Source organism: Dama dama, chromosome 23, assembly GCF_033118175.1.
Source record: "Dama dama isolate Ldn47 chromosome 23, ASM3311817v1, whole genome shotgun sequence".
NCBI lineage: Eukaryota > Metazoa > Chordata > Mammalia > Artiodactyla > Cervidae > Dama > Dama dama.
Window position 1 is genome coordinate 64,273,156 of NC_083703.1, and position 14,516 is coordinate 64,287,671.

Sequence of the window (14,516 nt, forward strand, 5' to 3'; positions counted from 1 at the left end):
AATACAATGCATAGTTCTTAATTTGATTCTACTTCGAATAAGTCAGTTGTAAAAGTCATTATAGAAACAACTGGAGAAACAAACTTAATGTCTGAAACATTCAGGAATTATTGATAATTTTGTTCCCTGTGATAATGGTGTTGCAACAATGTAGGAAAATGTTCTTATTTGTAAGAGACGCATGCTAAAGTATTTAAAGGCATACTATTATGATGTCTTTATTTTAAAAAGGTTTAACCTAAGAAGTATATTAGTAAGTGTATGGCAACATACTGAATTGTTCATTGAACTATTTCTGGAAGGGTCTTTTTGGAATGTTTGAATTTTTTTTTTCATAATAAAACATTTAAAATACCAAAAATCCCACAAAACTGTGATATATCACTATTACCCGTGTGAGCCTGCTTAGATGCTCAGTCTTGTCCAACTCTTTGCAACCCTTTGGACTGTAGCCTGTCAGGCTCCTCAGTCCATGGGATTCTCCAGGCAAGAATACTGGAGTGGGTTGCCATGCCCTCCTCCAGAGGATCTTCCTCACATAGGGACCAAATCTGTGTCTCCTGCATTGCAGGTGGATTCTTTACGCACTGCGTCATCAGGGAGGCCTCAATCACTATTACGCTAGAAGAAAAAAACTCTAAAATCTACTGTTAACTATAGTAAAACTGTATAAACTGGTAGTTTTCTAATGAATAATCTAACAACATAGTGAAAAAGTGATATCCTTAGACAGAACTGAATTATTTTAGGGAATATAGTCTAAGAAAAAAATGGGGCGGGGGGATAAAAAGCTGTTAGAGTAGTATCATTTAGAATTGTAAATCAAAAATAAAAACAAACTGGAAACCATCCAAATGCCAAATAACCAAAGAGTATTTAAACTTTATTGTGGATTCATTAAAAATGATGACTATGTTGACATGTAGAAAAGTGTATCAATATAATGCCAAATGAAAGAAAACTATAAAAAACTATATGAAAAGACCGTATGCATATGATGACTAGGAAGTTATGTTTGTTTGTAATATTCAAATGTAATTTTTTTAAATGTTATGAAGACACATGCTCTTAGAGAAAATATGTGAGATGCAAATACAGAACCAGGAAGAAATGCCTGGGCACAAAGAAGGAAACGCACCTGAGCTCGGCTGTTGACCACAATTTGAATGAACAGTCATAATTTAAATAAAGTCCTATTGTGGACAAAAGTCATCAAAACTATCATTGAAAGGATACAGAAAAGAGTATCACTGGCTTGGATAGTACAGAATCTTCCTCAATTCTTTCCATTAGTCAGATGTTTTTAAAAGACATGGAAAGAAACTGAAAATGGTTCAGAGAAAAATCAAGAGGTAAAAAACAGGATGGAAAATCGGTGATTTTGAAGAAAAGTTTGAAGGAAAAATGAAGAACAACATGATTATAAATCCAAAGAGAGGCTTCTGAATAGAATAGAGACCCTAAAAAAGCAGATGTGTCTCAATGCCCACAGACGACTGACCAAGAGGCTAGTAAAATCCTCGTGTGCTGTGGTGGTGTTTTCTGTCTATGGGGAATTTCTGGACTGTCCTGGTGAAAAGTTACTGGCATAGGCAAATGAGGGAGGCTGGGTGTGTTAAGTCACTAACCATTTGTTTATCCTGATCACAGAATCTTATCCTTATCAAGTTCACCTGATCACAGAATCTCCCTAAAGCTTGAATTAATTATCCAAAGTCTGAATTAGTTATCCACCGTTTCAAAACTCTGCAAGGCTATCCTGCTCCCACACACTACCCACTCAGCAGCACTCAAATATCTGAGATCTGGTACCTAGGACCTCAATGCATTTACTCTGCCTTCATCTTCTCACAACTCCTCAATACACCAGCAAACCAGACTTCTTTACCTCATTTCCTAAATATTCCTTACAATCTACTATGTCCATCATTCCCTTAGTTCTTCTTTCCTTAACTCAGTTCGTTCCAGTTTTACTCTTCCATTTAATTAGTAAATTTTAATTTAATACTTCCGTATCATGTCACCTGTTTTAAGTTCAATCTCATCTCCCCAAATATACTTAAAATCCTAACCCTCAGTACCACAGAATGTAACCTGATCTGTAATCACTACAGATGCAATTAGTTAAGATGAGGTAGACCCCCAATCCAATAGGACTAGTGCCCTTATAAGAGAGAAATTTAGATACAGAGGCACAAAGGTAGAATGCTATGTGACAACAGAGACAGAAACTGGAGTGATGTAGCCACAGAGCAAGAAATGTCAAGAATTGATGGAAGCTAGGAAGAGGCAGCAGCAGCAGCAGGAAGAGGCAAGGGAAAGAATTCTACTCAAAGTCTCAAAGGGAGCACGGCCCCATCGACACCTTGCATTCAGGTTCTAGCCTAAAGAACCGGTGAGAGAATAATATTTTGTTGTTTTAAGTCACCCAGTTTGTGGTAGTCTGTTATGGCAGCCCTAGGAAACAAATACACAACCTTTTCTATGAAGCGGTCCCTGATTCTTCAAGTAGAAGTAATCTCTCCTGAGTTCCCACAGCACTTACTATTTCATTTAAAACACACTTTCCCCTCTTTTATTTATGTTCACATCACTTCCCCAGATGAATTTGTTTCCTAAAAGGCAGAAGCTAACTAATCAACTGTATACAGACCTCAACAGTGGTAGGTAGTCAACATATACTGACTTTCATAATTAACTTTTTCTCAATACATAATCATTCTGATTGTAAAACTTCTGAATGAGTTATCCCCAAATATACTTAAGAGTTACACACAACTCTCAGATGAAGATTCATTTTCTCTAGGAACGTTCCTAGATCCAAATGTACTTATATTAATTTTATCAATATATATTACACTTAGATATGTGCATGCATGTATATGTACATTCTACTGATAGCTAATATCCACAATGGAAAAGAATGTTATTGAATTGTAATTGATCTAGTCAAATGCTGGTTTACTTAATATCTTCCTACTTTTACTGGTATTTGGCAGTTAACCTGTGTCTTTGAATTTCTCCAAAATGTTTGAATTTTTAAGTCTGTATCTGATAGAAAGAACACAGCCTTACTTCCAAGTAACATTTAAATTTATTGCAAGGGACTTAATCTTTTGACTAATTTCCCTCAGTAAAATCCAAAACAGGCATCTGATTCACAAATCTGCAACTAGTTACTTCTTCCTGAGAGAGACTGCAGTCTGGTCTTAAGAAAATGTACATAAATGGCACTATGGAACTAATATTCAACAGGTTCAAAGTCAGTAAGTTCAGTTCAGTCACTCAGCCGTGTCTGACTCTTTGCGACCCCATGAATCACAGTACGCCAGGCCTTCCTGTCTATCACCAACTCCCGGAGTTTATTCAAACTCATGTCCATCAAGTCGGTGATGCCATCCAGCCATCTCATCCTCTGTCGTCCCCTTCTCCTCCTGCACCCAGTCCCTCCCAGCATCAGGGTCTTTTACAATGAGTCAACTCTTTGCATGAGGTGGCCAAAGTATTGGAGTTTCAGCTTCAGCATCAGTCCTTCCAATGAACACCCAGGACTGATCTCCTTTAGGATGGACTGGTTGGATCTCCTTGCAGTCCAAGGGACTCTCAAGAGTCTTCTGCAACACCACAGTTCAAAAGTCAGTAAAGGAGCTGATTATTGGCAATTTTTGTTGCCTCTTTGTGTATGGGGGGACTTGCAGCTGATTAATGCTAAATACAAACCTAAATATCTATTTAAAAGATGAATACCCTCTGAATTTGGTGATCATTAATATTATTAAGACTGACATAGTTTTTCTCCCAGGTTCATTGAGATATAATTGATACACAATATTGTATAGGTTTAAGGTGTACAATGAGATGGATACACATATATATTGAGAAATGACTATTATAATAAGGTTAGTTAACATATCCATCACCTCACATAATTACCATTTTTTATGTGTATGGTAAGAACATTTAAGATCTATTCTCTTAGCAACTTTCAAATATATAACACAGTACTATTAATTATAGTCACCATGCTGTATGTCAGACTCCTAGAACTCATTCACCTTATAAGTTTATACCCTTTGATCAAATATCCCCATGTCCCCCATCTCCCGGCTACTGACAACCACCATTCTACTCTTTTGTTTCTATGAGTTTGGGTTTTTAACTGACATAGCTAACGTTAACTGAGTGTAATATTCTAACTGAAATAGAACATACAATTCTTCACAAGTTAAAAAAGAAGCAGTTCTGGCCTTTCTCTTTGTAGACTCTCTATATAAAATATAGCTTATCACCAAATTATAAAGCTGCATTTACTCCCTCCAACAAAACCAGAGTATTCCCTTTATGTACACATCTATATATACCTATAGTCATTTATTAATTCACTCAGCAATTGTTTACTGAGCTCCTAGGCAGTCACCTTAAGTCCTTTTTAGAACAAGAAAAAGATTATAAATTTTTAAAAATAAATAAATGTGACAGACACATAGTAAGTAGACACAAGAGCTGAAGGAAAGGAGAGATATAGTCCCAGCCCTTAAAGGAACAACCAGTTTGGTAAGGAAGGAGAGAGGAAACTACCTCCATATCTCTCCTTTCTCACCTTGCTGCTTCTGTATTTCATGACCAGGCTTACTTTCCGAATGTACAGATTTCATTATGTCACTGTACAGCCAAGAACTTTTGATGACTTCCCATTACTTAATCAATTCTAAATTTCTCAGCCTCGAACTGAAGAGGATTCAAAGCCTTCCATGAATAATATGCAGAGACTAAGAACACAGGCTTTGGAATTGGACTGCTTAGACTCATTCTCTATCAATTGTTAGTTCTATTTCTCAGTTTCCTTATCCACAGAAAGGGGATTAAAAATAAGTGCCTATCTCACAGGGTTATTGTGAGGATTAAATGAAATGCTGCTTGTAAAATGCCCGGCACATTATCTGGCAAACGGTATGCAAGTGAAAAATGAGAGCCACTACTACTATTATTACTGTTGTTCAATCTCCACTTCCAGCCTCAACTTTAATAACAGTCCTGTGACAATATTGTTCTCCAACCAAACTAGACTCTTTACTATCTCTTAAACATCCATCTCTACATTCATGCCTTCCCGCAGCCTGGAAAAATACTGTCTCATCTTCAAGTCATAAGATCCTAAACATTTTTGGCAATCCTGCTTAAAAGGCCTTCTCTTTCAGGTATCATCCTCTGACAGCCCAGCTCCATAACACATTATATATACGCTCCACATGACACAAATCCTGGCTAGATTTATCCTTGTATTCTGCAGAGTTCTAGCCCAGTGTACATGATAGGGTTCAATTTGTTGACAAATGAATAAATGCCCATATTTCCTCTCTGTCATCCAAATAAATGCTCTCTTGGAAAACAGCTCCCTATCACAAGTAAAAAGATCTCTTCTGTAGTATTTCATAAAGCTGGTCAGCTAGTTTTCTTTTCTATTACCAATGTGGTAATTTCTAATATAGCATCCAGCACATAGTAGATGCCTAAATCATCTCATCTTTTAACTTCAATGATCAATTTATTCATTATGACTAAGAATGGCTCAATCTTAGAAATGGAATTTAGTTTTTACCTGCCCCCAAATTCATCTGTCAGTTTCTGGCCATCCTGACAATATCTCAATATGTCCCTTATTAGTTCAGGCGAGGTAATATATAACACTTTGGTAAAGTCAGAACTAGAAAATCAAATGCCTGTAGGGGGATAAAGTAAATGAACAAGAGAGTAGTGAAAACTGCAAAGAACTACAGGAAGGAGTTCCACTCCAGCAGATAGTCTAAGGCAGCAGCTAAAATTAAGCAGCCACCTGGAAGCACCTCCTGCAACACTTAGCTCTCAGCCATTCTCTTTCGATCTGAAAACTGAATAAAGTCTACAACTGAGTTGAGCATATTGAGCTTCCACTCTTGCCTAGGAATCCTAAATGAAAAATAATGCTAAATAATAAATAATAGCTAACATTATTGAGCATTTTCTAGATGCCACTCTGTTCTACATGTTTTAAGAATTAGCTTACTTAATCCTCTACATCTCTATTTTCCACAACAACTCTATTTCCTTATTTTAAAGATGAGAAAACCAAGGCACAAGGAGGTTATGCAACGTGTCCAAGGTACACAATTCACAAACAATGGAGCTGGAAACAGGGCCTTCAATAGATTTTACCAAAAAGAGCTCGCAATATGAAGACAGAGTACCATTCAATAAATGATACTGGGATAATTAATTGTACATCAGAAAAAATGAAATGACTCTACCTCACACGACACACACATGTCAAATCCAGATAAGAGATCTAAACAAAAAAGGCAAAAAGATAATAGAAAGAATAGCTTCAAAATCTTGGGAGAGAAAAAGATAAACATGATTAAAATTCAAAACTTTTTAACAACTTAAAGAGATGTAAACACATTAGCAACAAACCAGGAAATGATATCTGTAATACATATAGTTAACAAAAGGATTAATAATCAAAAAATATGAAGAAATCTTTTGAAAAAGACAACCCAATAGAAAAAAATGACAAAACAGGCCCCGGGAAGGTCTAAACTGTGAAAACCTGGCAAGAACCAGTTGTCACACAGTGGACCCCAAAACAGTAAACCATGGCACCACTGACCAATATAAAATATTTAGGGATCTATGTCATGCTGCAGATACACAAAGCATGGGGAATCCAGCCAGAAAGACAGTGCCAAGATGGTTATTCTTCATCACATAGGAACTGGATGGTAAATCAGAAATTTAATGTCCAACATTCAGACACACAGATCAGGAACTGGCAAATATCTTTGGTAAAGGGCCAGAAAGTAAATATTTTCAATTTTGTGAGCTATATATTCTCTGTCACAACTATTTAACCTGCCATTGGTAGTATGAAAGCAGACAAAAGCAATATGTAAATGAGTGTACCAGTGTTGCAATAAACTTTATTTACATAAACAGGTGGTGGAACAGATTTGATGCATGGGTCACAGTCTGCCAAGACCTGACATTGATAGTTATGATTTTCCTACTCTAGGAATACTTTCCCAGTCTGTTGACACATGATTTTCTTAAGCAATAAACGACATCACACTTGACAGCTCTGTACTGGCTTCCAAAAGTCTATTATTCTACCAAAAAAAAATCTTTTCCCTTATTATCTGCAGCAATTCTCATTCATTTTCCTTTCACTCCTTTTTTAAACCTCTTTGACTGCCACCCCAAACTAGAAATCTAAAAAATTCCCCTTCTCACTCATCACTCACAACGTAATTATATCAACACTTGAAAATTCTAACTCTATCCAATGTGCCCAGCTTCTGCCTTGGTTTAGGCCCTCATTCCCTCATTACTTCTTTTCTGCTCTCCAATACACCCTCCCTCCAAAACACATTAATTTATCTTCTAAAAATTAAACCTCATCATAACTCCACTCCTTGAAAGCCTTGAATGCCTCTCTAAAAGCCAAGAATTCAGTCCAAATTCCTTAGCAAGGTCCTTCAACCCAGGTTCCAAACAACCTTCCCAGTCTCATCTCCAACTTTCACAGACACACACACACAGACACACACACACACACACACACACACACACACAATGCTGCAGACACGTTAAATTACATTCCCTGAAAATATATGTCCTTACCTGAAAGCTCTTCTCTCTTCTGCATCTGGCAAACTCCTTTACCTTTCAGGACACACCTCAAGTCTCACTTATTTCCAAAGCCTTCCCTGATCCTAGAGCAGACATGCCTACCTGTGTCCTAACAACCTGACAGCTCTCCTTTGGCATTTAACATCCTTAACTGTCATTGTTTACATGTTCACTTCTCTCATGGGACTGAATATCCAAAGTGAAAAGACCCTATCCTGCCTTAAAGACCTGTGACTCCTCACAGCCTAGCATAATGGCTGATATAAACAGATGTCTCAGTGAACAGTAAATGTCTGTTGAATGGAAGACATCCTTTGTGGTTCCTTAACCTGGGGTTCACAGATGGGAGTTCACAGACAGAATTCCCGGGGAAGGAGTGGAGGGGCTATGAACTTGGATAGGAAAAAAATTACTTTATTTTCACTAACTTCTAACTGAAAGTTACCATTTTAGTCAAATATGAACATAGGCAGTAAGCCATTCTTGTATTAGCAGATCTGTGATTCTGCTACTATAATCACAGATATCTTTATATCATATTATAGTTATTGCAGATATCTTAAAGAATTATTTGTTCATTTGATGTAATTATCAGAACCACCACTAGATCTAATTTCTTAATTTGCTGCTAAAGAAGTATATCTATATTACTACATCACAATTTGTATACTGTAGTAATTGCATTTCAATACAGTAGGTTTCTCTATAACCCCAGGTATTTTGTATTATGCAATTAAAAATATTATTCTAAAAGGGATCCAAAAGGTTTGCTAGACTGCCGACAAAGGTTCATCTAGTCAAAACTATAGTTTTCCCAGTAGTCATGTACAGAGAGAGTTGGACCAAAAGGAAGACTGAGCATCGAAAACTGAAGCTTTCCAACTGTGGTATTGGAGAAGACTCTTCAGAGTCTCTTTGAGTGCAAGGAGATTAAATCAGTCAATCCTAAAGGAAATCAATCCTGAATATTCATTGGAAAGACTGATGTTGAAGCTCCAATCCTTTGGCCACCTGATGCGAAGAGCCAACTCACTGGAAAAGACCCTGATGCTGGGAAAGATTGAGGGCAGGAGAAGAGGGTGACAGTGGATGAGACGGTTGGATGGCATCACTTACACACTGTACATGAATCTGAGCAAACTCTGGGAGATAGTGAAGGACAGGGAAGCCTGGAATGCTGCAGTCCACTGGGTGGCAAAGAGTTGGACACGACTTAGTGACTGAGCAACAAAGGAGCCCATGGTACAAACAAGATTAGGCTTTCCTGCATAAGAAAGACCAAAAACAAACGAATCATGTTGCTGAATAAGGATACTGAACGTATATTAAAAATATCATTGCTATGAACATCTTCATAACCTTTTTGTTGAAAGTCCTTTTTGATTATATGGGGGCCCTGGGACAACTATAAGGTAACTGAGAATTCTCTCATAGCCCATGGGGACTTTGAACTCTTCTATCATGATTGAACTTCAATTACAGTCATGATAGAGATCCATTGTTCACTGTTACCTTTTGGGCTTTTTGTGTCCCTTTGCTGTATAGTAAACACCTAGAAGAGAAGGAGCATCTCTTACGACTCTATATAAAGACAGAACTCAAAAAGATCCTGAAGATAACTTCTTTGCACAAACAGAAGTACACTAGAAATTATCAAACAGCTAGCTATCTATACTTTTCTCCTATCCCCCTCAATTTTTGTACTGACAAACTCAATACAAAAATAATTTACTTAGTAGTTCTTTGATATATGCTGCCATGCTTGACTTTTTTTTTTTTTTTTATTCATGCTTGACTTTTTAATACTTTTTGCCCACCTGACCAATTCCTCTAAAGCAGCTGTGCTGAATAAGGAGGCAACAGGCCTGAGTTCTAGTACTATTTTTGCCATTTACTGGTTAGATCTTTAGAAGTCAACTTTACCTTTCTGTGTCTCAGCTAAAATCACTACATAATCTGAAATTATTACATGATCTAAGGGCCTTTGCAGTTTTTACACATTCAATCCTTTACCATTCTCACGGGTTCAAAAACGCCTTTCTGATGACCTCCCCAGGTGACACTGCTCTTAAAAAACAGTGGGCTGTCCCCTTCCTGGGAAGACACCTTGGGTCACCGCCCACAAACAGCCGGGTCCCTCCTTTTAAAGACACACACACAAACTCCCTAAGTTGATGGAGGTTCTCTCTCTTCTTGCCAACCAGTTCTACTCTGCATTCTTTTGCTGGCCAGCTCCTACACCCAAACCTCAATCCCCCTTCTATTCTTCATCAAAGCCTTACTTTTTCTGTTCCTCTTGCCAATACGGAGTGCAGGATCCTGGGGGCACGTATGTCCTCAGTCCCTTGGGAGTTACACGGACTAGCCCCGCAACTCTTAACGACTAGACCAAATTGATATTCGCCTCTGTACCGAAAGGGCCCTCATTTTCAATCAACCCTTTCACCACCACCCCCGCCCCCCAGAAAGAACTGTCCCAGCCCTGACAGCCTGGGCTCAAATCCCACGCCCCTCCGCGCCCTGCCGGCCTGGGGTCCTGAACATGAACCACGGCCTAACCCAGCTCCAGTTCCTGCTCCCCAAGCCCCACGGATCCTGATCCAGATTCCATTTGGACCCAGCGACCCTTCTCGGCGACCCCGGCCACGACCCCACGTCCGACTCCCGCCAGTTCCTCGGGCCTGGAGCGCCACCCCGTGCAGACCCCGGCCGGCTCAGCACTCCCTCAGCTCCCGGACACCGAGTCCCGCACCCTCCCCAACCCTGCCGGGCCCCCAGCAGTCCCCAGCGCCCGCGCCCGCAGGCCCCGGGCCCGCTCCCCAACATGGCGACGGGGACACGAGCGCGGCGGGCGGGCGGGGCGGCTACGGGCCGGGACCGCACAGGGGCCGTGCTCCACGGTCCGCCGGCGCCATTTTCCCGCGCCGGGCCCGGGCGGCGCCTCCTTCCCGCGGCGCCAGCCGGGCCGGCACCGCGGACGCCCGGCGGGCCCACCCCTTACGGGCCCGCGTCGCCGTCAGCTCACCTGAGCGCGGCCCCAGCCCTCCCGGGCGGGCCTCGGAGCACCGGCCCGGGCCGTGCGTGCCCGCGGCCCTCCGTGTGTCTGTCGGTCCGTCCTCGCGTGCGCCCGTCTATCCGGCCGTCGGCGCCCGGCCGCCCGCAGCCCGACCCGGCTGGGCCTCAGGGAGCCGGCGGGGAGGGGGATGGGCCGGACCGGGCCGGGGAGGGAGGGGGAGGGAGGGAGAGAGGGTGGGAGCGCGGGAGAGGGCGGGGTAGGGCGGGGGCGGGGCCTTGGCCACGTGACCAAACGTCTCCGAGAGCGCGAGGCCGAGCGCGCACCAGCTCGGTTGGGTCCAGAGCTCGGAGCCGGGATATGAGATTGTTTGTCCCCTGGCGCTGTAATATTGCCAGTGGCTGCCGCCCCCATCTTGGAGTCACTGCTCAGCCGTATGGGAACCCTCTAAGCTGAGTGTCCTTGGGCAAGTCAACTCTCCAAGCCTCAGTTTATGCCCCTGAGATATGGATCTAATAATAGTCTTTGCAAAGAGGAAATGAGGGAAAGCATGGCCCTTGGCACCGTGCCTGACACATAGTATCTAATAATGCTAATCATGATAAAGATCATCTTTAGCCTTTATTACTGATGTTTGCCTGTAAGTCCCATCACTGTGACCCTAGGCAGACTCAGTGGGTATAAGGTAGTGCGGCCCTTTCCCCTTCTTCCCAAATGTAGGGAGGCCTGCGGAGCACTGGGCTTGATGCTTGTCCTAAAGGCCTGGATTCAGATCTGACTTTCACTCTTGATAGCTGTGTAATTTTCGTTTGCCTCAACTTCAACTTCCTCATCTATGAAATGGGAATTAAGGGTCTATTACAAGCATCATGTTAGATAGATAAGCAGGGGATTGTTAGCCGATTATACAGCTCAGGCATACTGGTCTCATCTAACAAAAATCAGAGTCGTTTCATTCCACCAATATATTTATTGAGCACACACTATGTGCTTGGACTGGTGCAGTAGCCTTCTAAGGTGGGTCCACATTCTCCCTGGCTCCCCTCCAACCTATTCTCCACCCTGCTGTCAGAGCAATATTTCTAAGTCAGAAATATGATTATGTCTCTCCTTTATTTAAAACTATTTGATGGTTCATATTGCTCTTATGATAAAGGCCAAATAGATGTCCCATTCTTGCCCTTCCCACATCACCAGGCTTATCTCCTAGCACTCTTTAACTCTCTCTGGACTGTAAGTACATTGATCTTCACATACTGTACTTCCTTCCTTCTTAGGATCCTTGCACATGCTGATTGGGCCATCTGGTGTGCTCCCCCTCCTCATTAGATAATTTGTCAGCCTTCAGATCCCTGCTCAAACATCACTAACCCAAGGACACCTTCTCTGCAGATTCCTTAGGCAAGTTCTTGCCCTCAATAGGACTCGCTAGGTTGTTTATCACCTGTCTTCACGAGGCTGTGGACCCCATTAGGAGGGAGAGTTTATCCATCTTGTTTACCGCTGTTTTCTCAGCACATAGCACAGGGCCTGGCACAGAGCATATGCTCAGTAAATATTTGTTGTGTGTGAATCCTGAGAATGGTGGTGGACCCTAAAGGGCAGAGAAAAATAAAGAGAACCACAGGCAGCCAAAAGGGGGCACCTCATACACTTGAGCCCAAGAAATTAACACCAAAAGGGTTTAAATAGCCTGGAAAACAATTTTAAACTTTTTCTTCTTTTAGAAAATGAAGTATGATTTACATACAGGAAAATGCAAACATCTTAAGTGTACACCTAATACATTTTTACCTACATTCCTGTTTACCACCACAGTTATCACTTTAGCTTCAAAAAGTTAAATATAGAATTACCATCTGATCCAGAAATACTACTTCTGGATATTTATCCCAAGAAAGTAGAAGCAGGGACTTAAACAGATATTTGTAGTCTCGTGTTCATAGCAGCATTATTCACCATAGCCAAAAGGAAGAAGCAGGCTGTATATCTGTCAGATGAATGGATAAGCAGAATGCAGCATATCTATACAATGGAACATTAGCCTTAAATAGGAAGGAAATTTTGGCACAAGCTATAACATTGCAGACATTGAAGACATTATGCTAAGTGAAATAAGGCAGTCACAAAAGATCAACTACTATATGATTCCTCCTATAAGGATCCTGAAAAAGAAAGCTGAATCTGTTAGTGGCTCAGTCGTGTCCAGCTCCTTGTAGCCTTTTAGGCTCCTCTGTCCATGCGATTTCCCAGCAAGAATACTGGAGTGGGTTGCCATTTCTTTCTCCAGGGGATCTTTCTGACCCAGGAATCAAACCCGGGTCTCCTGCATTGCAGGCAGATTCTTCACCGACTGAGCTACAAGGGAAGCCCCTGTTAGCTGTGTGACTTCAGGCAAATCTGGAGTTCTTTTCTTAAGGATGATACAACTTGGACCAAAAGGACAAAAATGACTTGTCCAACAGGGTCCGAAGTATTTTTTCCCTTTGTTTTTAAATCCTTACATGGTTTTTGCTCCCAAAAGACTATAAGCTCTATTTTTGTAGTATCACAGCCTGTTCAGTTCAGTTCAGTCGCTCAGTCATGTCCGACTCTTTGCGACCCCATGAACCGCAGCATGCCAGGACTCCCTGTCCATCACCAACTCCCAGAGTCCACCCAAACCCATGTCCATTGAGTCGGTGATGCCATCCAATCATTTCATCCTCTGTCGTCCCCTTCTCCTCCTGCCCTCAATCTTTCCCAGCATCAGGGTCTTTTCAGATGAGTCAGCTCTTCTCATCAGGTGGTCAAAGTATTAGAGTTTTAGCCTCAACGTCAGTCCTTCCAATGAACACCCAGGACTGATCTCCTTTAGGATAGATTGGTTGGTTCTCCTTGCAGTCCAAGGGACTCTCAAGAGTCTTTTCCAACACCACAGTTCAAAAGCATCTATTCTTCTGTGCTCAGCCCTCTTTATAGTCCAACTCTCACATGCATACATGACCACTGGAAAAACCATAGCCTTGACTAGACGGACTTTTGTTGACAAAGTAATTCTCTGCTTTTTAATATGCTGTCTAGTTTGGTCATAACTTTCCTTCCAAGGAGTAAGCGTCTTTTAATTTCATGGCTGCAATCACCAACTGCAGTCATTCTGGAGCCCAGAAAAATAAAGTCAGTCACTGTTTCAATATAACTTAACTTTTTTGTGCTACAATTGCCTCATCTGTAAGGTGTACATAATAAGGGTACCTTACAGGATCAGACGGTAAAGAATCTGCCTGCAATGCAGGAGACCCAGGTTCAGTCCCTGGGTGGGGAAGATCCCCTGGAGAACGGAATGGCTACCCGCTCCAGTATTCTTGCCTGGAGAACCCCACAGACAGAGGAGCCTGGTGGGCTACAGTCCACGGGCTCACAAAGAGTCAGACACAACTGAGCGACTTTCAGTTCAGTCTAGTTCACTTGCTCAGTCATGTCCGACTCTTTGCGACCCCATGAACTGCAGCACACCAGGCTTCCCTGTCCATCACCAACCGCTGGAGCTTACTCAAACTCATGTCCATAGGGTTGGTGGTGCCATCCAACCATCTCATCCTCTGTCATCCCCTTCTCCTCTTGCCTTCAATCTTTCCCAGCATCAGGGTCTTTTCGAATGGGTCAGTTCTTCACATCAGGTGGCCAAAGTATTGGAGTTTCAGCTTCAGCATCAGTCCTTGCAATGAATATTCAGGACTGATCTCCTTTAGGATGAACTGGTTGGATCTCCTTGCAGTCCAAGGGACTCTCAAGAGTCTTCTCCAACACCAGAGTTCAAAAGCATCACTTCACTTCCACTTCACTTCAAAATGAATTA

The 14,516-nt window shown here is 41.7% G+C and overlaps 1 protein-coding gene across 8 annotated transcripts in view; it reads right to left on the reverse strand.

The window, feature by feature from the left end:
- The window catches only part of NCOA6 (nuclear receptor coactivator 6), a 90,909-nt gene extending 80,071 nt beyond the window's left edge, over positions 1-10,838 (reverse strand). For 3 of the 8 annotated variants that reach the window (XM_061127114.1, XM_061127113.1, XM_061127110.1), the window contains exon 1: positions 10,691-10,836. The gene's annotated coding sequence lies outside the window, so the exon portion shown is untranslated. Of the gene's footprint in view, positions 1-10,690 lie in introns of all 8 variants that reach the window. The other 5 variants (XM_061127116.1, XM_061127117.1, XM_061127115.1 and 2 more) reach the window with 3 other exon arrangements.
- Positions 10,839-14,516: the final 3,678 nt, after the last annotated feature.